Below are 12927 nucleotides of genomic sequence, written 5' to 3'. Positions count from 1 at the left end.
ATATAGTTCAAATTTACAGAAAAACAAAAAAGGAAGACAGGTGTATAAACAACAAGCAGGTGTATTAGTTTGACGCTCGGGAAGGTGAGAAAGTCTTTTATGTTTCGAACCTACGCTCTTCAACAGAGGAAATAAACAGACAGAATTTAAAAAAAACTTGTGGATTTAGCGGTCAATTATGGTGACTGGTTGAAATGAGTATGTGTGTGTGTATGTGTGTAATTTATATATGTATTCACACATACACACACTTATATGTCGTCAAATAATATATTACTGGTTATTGCACATAACTGGTCAAGATGCTACCGTCGCTTTTTCGAGGACTATAGCTAATATACAATACTGACAAGTCTTCAAGCATACTAGCCGGAAGCGTATAGTCTCTTTGATGCAGGAGGTACGAGGACACTCGGTTGATTGAGAAAATCATTTGGGTAGTGATTGAAGAACTAATCACAAGCTGAAACAAGAAAGAATGAATTCTGCGAACACCACCAAAAGTATTTAACACTCAGTTTCGTTCCACCTTTTTGCTACCACCGAGTCCACTTGGTGTCTATGTACTTCCAGCGCTAAAGTGGTTATGCGAATCCGGCCAACATATCTGAAGAGTCGTCAATATTGTGTTTACGAAATTAAGGAGGGAAATAACTGGAAACAAATCGGTATTAAGAAATTCAAATTCTGACAAAACATTTCCTTTTTGTTTCGTAATCTCTGTAGTCTGAAGCGTGGATTTCAAAAAAAGAAATCAAAATTTCACGAAAATTATTATAGCAAAATATCAATGGGTCTAGTGCGCTTGAAGACTTACAAGCTTGAAGAATTACAAGTTTGAAAAACTGGAGAATGAAGCACAGACTCTTCATTGATGAAATAATAGGAATTTCACAAAATCTTTTGGGGAAAAACTTACAAAATGGTGCCTATTCAACACATAGAAATTGCCGAATATTGTTAATGTTTCCACTTTCATTTTTATATCATAAAATGAAAGAATACCAGATAATCATCTGCCATTATTCTTTTCCTGATGAAGGCGTAAGAAGACTAGAAATAATGCAGATCGATACTACTTTTTCTGTTTACGATGAGATATACCTGTCTTGCATTTCACATTGAGATGAAAAGGGTATATTTATTAAAAAGTATATTTCACATTACATTACATAAACCTCATCCAAAAATATTTATAATGTGCATTACTAAATTATTTTTTTATTTATATAAAGCGTATGTGAAAGAGAATAATGGAAAGACAGATAGCTTACTTGTAGTTGTATGTATCTAAATTTGATTGGTAGACTTCATTCCATGGTTATGTCAGATGAAACAAATTACCATTAAATGACATGTATTATCGACGAACCATTATAAATAAAAAGAATTTCATGTATCCCATTAAAAGGTAACTGAGTTTTCAGTCATACCAATGGTTGACTCCAGATTAATAGAGGTAAAACAGACTCGTTAGTGAAACGTAGTGGATTGTTTGTAAACCTATCATTTTGTAGTAAACTTTAGATTGAAATTGGAATGTCTTTTTATTATGCCATCCAGCACTTGTACAATGCTGAATTTTCAATGTACAGTCAATAGAATTCACGTAATCTGCATGTGAATAAGTCATTTTGTGCTTTATCCAAATGCAAATGATTTTCGTTATAACACTATACACCCAAACATTCACATACCCCTCCCCACACACACATATATGTAAAATAAATTATAAGTTAGTCAAAAAGGGTAGTGGAGTGTGGAAGTGCCCTTTACCCTTGGAAACTTCCAAGATGGATAAAGTCTTTGCAGAGATATAACACACACATAAACACATCAACGTCGCAGTAAATTTCTGATAATTTCTAATGCTAATCAACTACCGAAACTTAAACACACTGCCAAAACTTAATCGCAAATATCAGGCTTCTTTTAAAGCCAAGAAATACCTCAAACCTAATCCATTGCAGAAGCTTTAGAAAGGTCAACAAAAATCCACACTGGAGTACTTATTTCTAACATCTATTTCTGTACCCTAAAAAACGAAACCTGCAGAAAGGAAATATAAGCGGAGCAAGAATTCTCAGATTGTTGCACTCTGGGAAGGAATACCTTGTATGACGTACAAGAAGTGAAATCAAATGGAGTTGAACGGCAGTGTTAGAACGAACATGTCAGGTGAGCCAGGATGGAAAGCGAATGCTAAAAGTTAACTCAGAAGATTGGAGACCGATATAGCTTTGTCAGAAACGGACAGAATAGAATAAACAGTATGCTTTTTATTGTATTTGTTAGTGATTATCAAGCAAATAATGTTATTTCGGATACATTAGCGGACGTTACAAATGAATAGAACTCCAATGTGGATTTTATTATAACTTTTTATGCGTTTTCTGGTCTCAAAGTAGAACGTTAATTTTTACGAAGTAGTTTAGGTAAACAAACGCAAGAAATCAATAGAGATTTATAGCTACTTTGTATTTTCATATGCTGTACATGTGTAAAATTGATGGGGTACAAGACAATTGCATTGGTGTATATAGAGAAAACAATATCACGTCTCCTTTAAAGGATGTTCTGTTGGTGAAATCGATGAAGAATTAGCATCAGAAGACGTATGTGTGCAAAAGAAGTTATGGGGGACTCTCGAGGGTGGTATCATTTACGCAGGAATGTGTTGTAGGGAGTCACTGCAAGTTGTTGCTTTTCAGAAAGACGTGGGGAAGCATAACTGAAAAACTTGGGGTTACGCCAATAAAACACCGTGCCCTCTGTAATGAGAAGATTTAACATGAAATTTTCAATCCAGTACTATGTCTGTTGGCGATCAACTTAGCTAAGATTCTTGTGAGACACGCGGTACCTGGCCAGAGTGGGCGATTTAATTTCCACCAATGCTACAACTCAGTGTTAGTGTAAGTCGACCTAGTTTTCTAAAGGGACTATATAGGAGATATGGTTTGCTTTCTTAAAGAATAGGAACGTCGTAAAATTTCTGCCTTCTGATTTGTCTTGAATGATTGAATTCAAATGCTGTCATATGTACACAAGACTGATTTATCGTATGAAGACGTCAATTTTTTCAGTGGTCTCAGCAAAGGAAGTACCTAATTGTAAAGATTCAAGCTTAATTCGGAAGCGGTTGTAAAATTTCGTCTGAAACAAATCTAGAACATAATTATGTGAGATATTTTTACAAGATTTTTTCTAAATAATTTCCATGTTGTTTGTCATATGAATTAAAGTTGCTGTGACAACACTAGGTCTGACATTGGATTTTTTTTCCCTCTAGAATTTATTTTCAGTGAGTATACTTATTAGCATCACTTGATATATGTAAGTGGTTGCGCGTGTGTTTATGCATATATATATATATATATATATTTGAGTGTGTTTGTGTATGTATGGTCGAATTTCTAACTGGCACTCAAGCGGAATTCGTAAATATACTCTCTCATTTAGTTTCATTTTTTATTTCTAGATTTTTTGTCATTTTATCTATTTGTTTATTTTCATATATCAAGTTGTCGCTTAGCTTCGTTTCACATCGGAAGCCCCGAGAAGTTTAGGCTCACGTGACTTTGTGCACAATTTCTAATGGTGTCAAGCGTCTGACAAGGACGTCATAAAAGACAACAAAGACAATGACGGAAAATACGACAACAACAAAGCAACACACAACAAAACAATAATATAGTGTGTATAAAAGGAGAATAATGTGAATAAAAACTATTTTTATACGGGTACAAAACGTGTGTTTTATAAAGAAAAGGAAATACGAGGACGTGACATTGTTTTTCCCAGGGAAATCGTATCTTGGCGATTGCAGCAAGCAAGAACAACAATAGATACAATAGCAAAAGCAATTACTATTTCATACACAATCACCACGCTTCATATTGAAGTGAGAAAGAAAAATGAGAGACATTTCTCAATCGTTTAGTTAAGTACGTTTAGTGAATCGAAAATCGAAACTGCTACACAAATGTTTTGGCTTTCAGGAAATTTACTTCTGACTCTACGGTGTTTTCATAAAAGAAGCATAACTAACGACCATCATCATTGCCTTCATCATCGTCGTTGTCGTCACCACCACCACCACCATTATCATCATCATCATCATCATCGTCGTCGTCGTCGTCGTCGTCAGTCATATAAATTTCTTCTAGTATAGAAACGCGGCCGAGAATCTTAAAGCAAGTTACAATCGATTAAGTTGACCCCACCACCTTTCACCAGTATTTGACTGATAGTTTTATTTTATCGACTTTAGGCGGTTGAGCGACAATTTTCATTTCCATAGGATTCCAACTCAGAACATGTAGAACTGCAACTAAATATCAAAGCTCTAACGATTCTGTCCATCCCATGTCATTCATCATTCTGTGGTGGCTAGCAGTCACTCAGACACCATAGAACGGTGAACAGATATACTTTGCGGTATAAAGGTACAGTGCTTTACGTTCAGAGATGAAAACCAAACTCATCAGGTCAAATTCGCCTTACATTCTCATATACAAGTGTCGATCTAATCGACAACAAGCCCTGCAAATTTTACGATTTCATACTCATATGCTTATTAATTTCAGTCTTTGCACTGCAGTCATGTTGGAATACTGCCTTGTAGGTTTAGATGAACAAAATGACCCATTACTTATTTTAAGTCTGGTACTTATACTATCGGGCTCATTTGCTGAACCACTAAGATATGGGGATGTAAACAAACCAACACCGATTGTCAAGCGGTGAGGGGGACAAATACAAAGGCGCGCACACGCACACACACACACAAACACACACACACACACAAACACACACACACACACAAACACACACACACACAAACACACACACACACACACACACACACACACACACACACACACACACACACACACAGAGTTACCATCTACCATATTCGCTCACGAGGCATTAGTAAGCCCGGAGCTAAAGTACAAGACATTGACCGAAGTTGCCACGCTCTGAGACTAGACTCTAAGACACCTGGTTGCGAAGCGAACATCTTAACCACATGGTATACTTGCGGCTAAATCCTTAAGACTGCCTTTCGGAGTCGTACTCGTTATATCCAGGAACCAATTAAATCAACTACATTTCTCCCTCAAAATTAATCGCCTCGTGCCAGTGTTAGTAAACATTATTTTTATTATTATTATTTCAGAAAATACGGCGCTGCTGGCATTTAGTTCTAACTCAGCAATTTTTTTGTAGCAGTTTGCTGGATGGATTTTTAGAATAACATAAGTTTTGTTTAAAGAATTCTGTTAGCTACATATTACTACACTCCCGCATCTTACTCTTGCTCGACATTGAAACGACAGGGTAATCATCAATATGCGATCTAATGTTCAGCATAATTCTCCTTCCTCACACTCTTGTCTTCGTTTCTTCTCGATCCACTGTACACACATCTCCAACACTCTCTTCACATTGCCAGCAATGTTTTTAACAACTAAATTTAGTTCTGCTTTTCTTTGGTTGGTTGATAAGATATGATAACAGAAAACGCTGTGGTTGTGTTATTTCTCCAGGAGGTACTTGTTTTTCGTTTTTTTGGTTTTCACCCCTACCCTTTCTGAATGTTTTCATATTCTGTGTACCGACACGTTACGACTACAACCAATTATATGCACAAACTTACTTGTACACATATACACGCGTACACACTCTCACGCTCTTATATATGAATGGACGACTATGTGGGAATGTACTCAAATGTACCTACGTGCACAGAAACGTATATACGAGAGTATTTATGCATGCAGTTAGCATTTAACAACATTCCACAAACAAAAACATTCTAAATATATTAATTATCAAGCCTGACTTCTGTAGATACTTTTCTGTAGAACTTCTTATCCTTCACTAATCACATATACAGTGTAATCCTTCTTGCCGCATATCCGAACTGGCTGAAATTCTTGTATGTTGGTGGGACCATTAGAGATATATGTTGGTCTTCAAAAGAAGAGCTTTTTTTTCTTTCTGGATATATGCAGCATTTCTGTCTTAGTGCTGTTCAATGAGATTAGTTTGCACTCCGACTTCACTACAGGATGTTTTATAGGTCTTAACATTTTGTGTTTGCTAAAGGTTCGTCTTCAAATATGTCTTCGAGATGTGGCACCTGTTCACAGAATATGAAAAAGTAAAGGTGGGGTGTCATCTATACAGGAGTGGGGAGTGAGAGAGATGGGAGTCGAAAAACGAGACAGAAAGAAAGAAAGAAAGAAAGAAAAGACCTATGAATACTTGTATGTGAGCTTTGCTAAATGTTCATATGCTTAGCAAGGTTTCGAATCAAGTGAACAGTATTTGCAGCAATAGAGTAATCTAGCTATGTGTACAACAGCTGGACTCTTTTCCATCACATGGCGATGCTTTTGTCACTGTATATTTTACCGACCGACACGGGTATCTTGAAGTTTGAATCATTTGACATCATAATTGAACCGGGTTATGTTTCACATGATTTACTATGCTATCTCACATTTTTATCCCGTTGCTTGTGCATCGCTCTCCACCACCCCCTCTCTCTCTCTTACACTTTTTAATCAAGGTAATTTTCTTTCACACCTTATCATATACGTTAATCTTCGGTCAGATAATGTAGATTAACAAGTATATCATGATTTATCTATCGCTTCCTCTTTATATGTGTACGTATACATATATGTATGTGTAAATATATATATACATATATATATATATATTCATATAGGCATATATATATATATATATTTTTTTTTTCTATATATATATATATATATATAGATATATAGATACATATCTATATATATATATATATATATATGCACTCACATTTGTATATATACGTATACAAACATAAGTATATACACTCGTATATTCATATAGATATGTATGTATGTATGTTAATGAATGAATGAATGAATGAATGAATGAATTGCTACCGCTGGCACCAAGACTAAATACCGATACCCATGATGAACAACACCTGTAGAGAAATTGGTTAGTGTAGGCTCTTCGGCTCGGGAAAGAAGACTTTCGACAAGTCTGGAATAGTGCTCACATCAGCCACCAGATTCAAGCTGCAAAATTGATATCAAAAGGAAAGTCTAATCTGGGTCTGTGATTTCATGAGTTAGAATGAAACACCTTGAATGCTGAACTATGCAAAATATTCGTAGACAACATATCTCGTGGTTGTTTGCAAAATGGTTCGCCTTTTGATGAATGGCGAGATCATGATGTTTCTACCCGTCTTCGACACAACACTTTCTACTTTAAAGACAGCAGACAGAACTTAGTTGTGATCTTTGTTATGGCCCATCGGTCATTTTGGAAGAGAGAGAGAGACGGAAATGAAATTGACTATGCAACCACAAGATGAGAAAAACCGTGACTGGCGTCACTTTCCGCTCCATGTTGGTGGGAGAAGGGAACAAGTAGACTTCATTCTAAGTTGAGTTATTTCTTTTAGTCGTAAGATTGGGTTTTCAAGGAGTGTTAAATATCTCTCGAATAAACTTGAAGTAATAAATCAAGCTTTTAGTAACCCATTGGATTCTACAAATTTCTTAGCCTGACTGATACTTTCGTGTACCAATGTTGTTGTTAATTGCTGTGGTAAGTGAAAGTAACATGATAGTTGATGGAGAACCAGTCACTTAGAAAATCATTGATTCCTGAGATGATAAAGATAATTTATATAGAATTAACATTGATAATTTATATAATTATCCGTTAGAGTTTCTAAACTGCTGTAACTTTAGTGGAATACCCTCCCGTGTTGTAATGCGGATTACGAAATTTAAATATGGCTAATAGATATTTGGAATGGAACCAGAATTAGAATAAACCACTGACATGATTGCATAAATGAAGGTCCCACTGTCACAGAATATACCTTGTCAGAATTAAACGGTGATTTTCGGGCATATTCCTGATTGTCACACTTACGTGATATTGCAGCTTCCGGTTTTCAACGACCGGCAACAAACCTTAATACCAGTGATGTCCTTTCTGATATATCTATTTGTGCCTGAGCAATCGGTATACTGTTCTGTCATCAACAATACAGGGAGTTACAGGAATAGTGGCAATGTCGGGAAATGTCTCTAGCATCATGCATAATGAACCTTTCCGGTGCTAGTACTTTAATACTTCTTTACTTTTATACCATCTGGATACTGCGCTCAGATAAATGCACTGTACTTATTTCTGTTTTCGTTTCTTTTTTTTTTTTACGACTATTTTAAGACTTTTAATCAGCAGCAGCAGCAGCAACAACCAACAACTGCTGCCGAGCAAAATGAGCCAGCACATTCATGTGCATACGAATGTGAGTGCGTGTGTGTGTGTGTGCGCGCACACACACGCCCAGACATTATCTGTCTGGCCGCAAGAAAATTCTGCCACTGTATTTCAGAAATACCGTACTGTTCGTGGCTTTGCCCTTCAGTTGTCAGCCAGTAGCATTTTCCCGCTAATTAGTCTAATCTAGTCATTGCTTTTTACTTTCCGACTTTTTTTTTCTTGCGAGGGAGACAGTCGTAATAGTAGTGGTGGTGAAGTGTTTGTGGAAGTGAAAGGGTGGAAGGCAGACGATATTTGATTATTGTAGTCGTTATATGGTGCTGTTTTATTTATCTTTATCTTTTTTTAGGAGCTAAACTCTTTTTTCTTCGACTCCACGGTTGGTTAGTAACAGTTGCTTGATAAACGGCGCAGACAGCACATGTTTAACAAGGGGCTAAGGATGCTAATCTTTATTCTTATCAACAGAAAGTTGCTTGCTAGCGTCGATGTTGTTATCAACATCATAATCACCATTAACATCATCATCGTCGTCGTCAGCAGTGTCATTATCAACATCAATATCAACATCAAAAGCAGACACGCTATAACTGTTACTATGGTTACAAAAGTAATGGTGTACATTTGAAGGATGTTAGAATGACGTGAAGAAGAGTCAGAAGGCTAGAAGAAGAGGGAGAAGCTAGAAAGAGAGAGGGAGAGAGAAGCTAAAAAAAGAGAGAAGGCCAGAAAAAAGAGAGAGAAGGCTAGAAAAAAGAGAGAAAGGCAAGAAAAAGAAAGAAAAGGCTAGAAATGGGGTGGAGGGTTTGTTAATTAATTGATTAATTAATCTAACATTCAAGCCCGTTTCACAGTTAAACCACCATTTCTTCATAAGTTACGTATGCACATATGTATATGTATACGCATGCATATATATGTATGCACACATAGCATCTGGGAATAGGAGAGTGTCTGTGAATGTGTATGAGTGAGCGTATGCGCGTGTACTTGTGTGTATTTGTGTGTTACTGGATACATTTTATCACTTGTTTCCTTGTCAGAAAATAGCTAAATCAGAACTTCGTGTTTCACATCTTTAGCATTTTCTAATATCTTCCGTGTCTTATGCATCATTTTAAGAACGAAATGCATCTCGTTGTGTCTTTATGTCTAACGCTGAGTTTGACTTTGCCTTTCGTCCCTCTGAAGTCGATAAAAATGTAATACTAGTCAAATACTGATGTCGATTTAATTGACTGCTCTTTGCCAAAAGCAAATCCTTAATCATATCATATATCTGTGTTCTCGCGTTTTCCATAATTGTCTTGTCTCACACAAGATTCAGATATCTCGTATCTTTTACATAAGTAAAAGCACTGATGTCGTTATTCTATAGCCCCCAAAATTAACATTTACATTTTTCACCTAACTATCTCATAGCTTTCAAATCATCCACATTTCTTATGCTGGTTTTTCATTTTTTTTTTTCATCACCCTCCTTATATTTTGTGATATCTTTTCAAACCAGTTTAGAATATTACAAAGAAGGATACTGCGTTAAATGTGTTAAAATGAAGTTATTAATATCTCAAAAGTATGGCTGCTGCTACCGTAAATGGCGACACCATCATTAAGTATAAGTCTCCTGTCATTTCAAGTTTAAAATATATATTCTATTAATAGTTCTGGGTGTTAACAGCAACACGTAATTGCACTTGATTCGCAGTGTCAAACGGAACGGTAAAAGTTGATTGGGTCACTGGCTTTCTAACGTTTCTTTGAATGTGATAGATATACAAAATCTATCATTATCTAAGTAAATGACTCAACTTCGTGGTCTTTAGTAATAAGATTTAGAGTCCACTGAATATATCACCAAGATCATCAAATTTGGGAGGTAAACTTGTGTACCCGTCGAAATTTGTAAGAAATAATTTCCTACGAGGAAAAATGACATGAAATCATAAATATTTTTCTATTGATGAGCGACAATTTAAAAGTTATTCATTCACAGTTAAACATATATAGGATTTCTTTGCTTCCACAATTGGACTACACTCATTGCTACGCATACAAACATATAGCTCTAATATGTGCGTATGCTTGTGTGTGTGTGTGTGTGTGTGTGTGTGTGTGTGTGTGTGTTTTGTGTGTGTTTTGTGTGTGTGTGTGTGTATGTGTGTGTGCGCGCGCGTGCACATGGAGACAGATGAACAGAAAATAATCATTTACAAAATATGGTGATGAGAGAGGATCATAGTTGGTTAACACTCACACATATATAGGAGAACGAGAGAAGCTGCCAGAACATGTACTTTCTCTAACATGCAAATATCTAATGACAAAAGAAAGATCGGCTTCAAAACTAAAATGTGACACTTTCTCTATGCAATCTTTATTCCTAAATGATATATTAATACTCTTAAGAAAAGAACGAACGTTAAACTGCATTGTCTTACTCTCTTATAAATATGGGTCCTTCCCTTCTCCATTAGAGTAACGGAGTTGTCCATGGGAAAGATATGATATCTGAAAGAAGATAGTATGATATCTGAACAATTTAGAGAGATAGACATAATTCTTTCTACAAAGCCTGAAATTTTGGGTGGGAGGGAGCAAGTCGATTGCATCTACCCCAGTGCTCAACTGGTACTTATTTAACCGACCCTGATAGGATAAAAGGCGAAGTCAACCTTGGCAAAATTTGAAAGAAATGCCGCTACGGATTTTGTCTGGCGTGCTAACGATTCTGCCAGTTCGCTGCCTTGCCTGAAATATAATAATGATGTCAAATTTTGGCACCTACCAGCAGTTTTAAGGAAAAGGGATTGACTGCCGCCACTTATTTCATCGACCACGAAAGGATGAAAGGCAAATTCGACATTGGTGGAATTTGAACTCAGGACGTAATGATGGACGAAATGCCGCTATGCATTTTGTCTGGCATGCTAACAATTCTTCTAGCTCGCCGCTTTGCCGTCAATATTGCAATAATAACGCCAGAGTATTATCGAGCTCTTCCTATTGTAAAATATATTTTAAGTATTAGGAAAGAACCCATCAAATATAATATGTAGATTGTCGAGTTGATAGATTATTAGACTACCAGACAATTATGGGGGTGATGTATTGCCCTAACTTCTAAATATCATCCCGATATTCCGCTAATTCTGGTTTGTAAAGTAGTTTCATTCAATATAGTCGCTTCAATATTTCATTCAATGTAGTCGCTTATTTGTTTGAACTTGTTGACTCAAGAGAAAACACGTCATTCTAAGCTTAATTTGATTTATTCCCAAGAATTTTGCCTTTTCTTTGCTCGTACGATCGTATTGTTTTTTGTTTTTTTTTATATTCAAGAACATTTCAACACTAAACTAAATCTGATGTTATTCTTAACGACTTAAAACCAACTTATTATGAATATCAGTTTTTTTTCTCTCTTCCTTTATTGCATAAATTCTCCATCAAAATTGACCGGACTGGAATTTTCGTGATATAAAATGGATGGTGAATAATTTTGCTTTGTCAACAGAATTTAAGCCGTTGAAAAGGAAATTAACGAAGTGTCAATCTGCGTCTGCAAGAAAACAGACACTCCAAGAGAGTTTATTCAACTAGACCCGGAAGACTACCATTGCACATCTATGATAAGAAAAAAAAAGTTTATATAATGTTTAGCTTAGTAAAACTAATATGTAATAAAATATAATGAAGTTTTATCAACAACAAAGTAAAAATGCTTTTTCTAAGAAAGCAAAAGTCAGGGAGAGAAAAGGAGTGAACGAAGGAAAAGATATAGAAAGAAGAGAAAGAGGAAGAAAATAGAGGAGAAATCTAATTAGAGAGTTGCTTTTTGTGTTCATCTTAACTCGTTCATTTACAAATATCTAATTTCCCACATTGCTTGTAGTTTGGTGATTTATTTCAATCGGATAGCGTTTAAATGCTATTCCCCTCTCTCTCTCTCTTTCTCTTTCTCTCTCTCTCTCTCTCTCTCTCTCTCTCTCTCTCTCTCTCTCTCTCTCTCTCTCTCTCTCTCTCTCTCTCTCTCTTTGCATCCCCCCTCTCCACGCTTGCTAGATTTGCTATTTGTACTATTTGTACACTTTCAGACTTACGTTTGGCCTACATTCTCGAGATCTCTTGACTCTAGAGATTTTGGGTCTAGAAGAACTAAGGCCAGTGATGCATATATTTAATTGCAAGGTCAACAAGACTTTGAACCTTATCGTCCTATCTTTGGTTCAAATATGACACTTAAAACTAAATATATGCCGTAGCATTTCGCACTAGCGTGTTTAAACAAGAATATATCTAAGCATACATATAAGCTGCATAATTCCATGTAGTGGTTGTTCAGATATCGTGCGAGTTTTAAACATACATTCTTTTTTTATTCTTTTTTCTTTTATTTGTTTCAGTCATCTGACTGAGGCCATGCTGGAGTACCGGCTTTAGTCGAGCAAATCTACCCCAGGACTTATACTTTGCAAGCCTAGTACTTATTCTATCGGTCTCTTTGCCGAACCACTAAGTTACGGGGATGTAAACACACCACATCGGTTGTCAAGCGATGGTGGGGGAACAAACACACACACACACACACACACACACACACACACA

The 12927-nt window shown here is 36.1% G+C and overlaps 1 protein-coding gene across 9 annotated transcripts in view; it reads left to right on the top strand.

Moving 5' to 3' along the window:
• LOC106875945 (collagen alpha-1(I) chain) overlaps nt 1–12927 on the top strand; it is a 286544-nt gene that overhangs the window by 11865 nt on the left and 261752 nt on the right. The window lies entirely within an intron of this gene.

Source organism: Octopus bimaculoides, chromosome 2 (genome assembly GCF_001194135.2).
Source record: "Octopus bimaculoides isolate UCB-OBI-ISO-001 chromosome 2, ASM119413v2, whole genome shotgun sequence".
NCBI lineage: Eukaryota > Metazoa > Mollusca > Cephalopoda > Octopoda > Octopodidae > Octopus > Octopus bimaculoides.
Note: the sequence above shows the minus strand (reverse complement) of the source record. Positions and strands in the feature narration are given on the sequence as shown.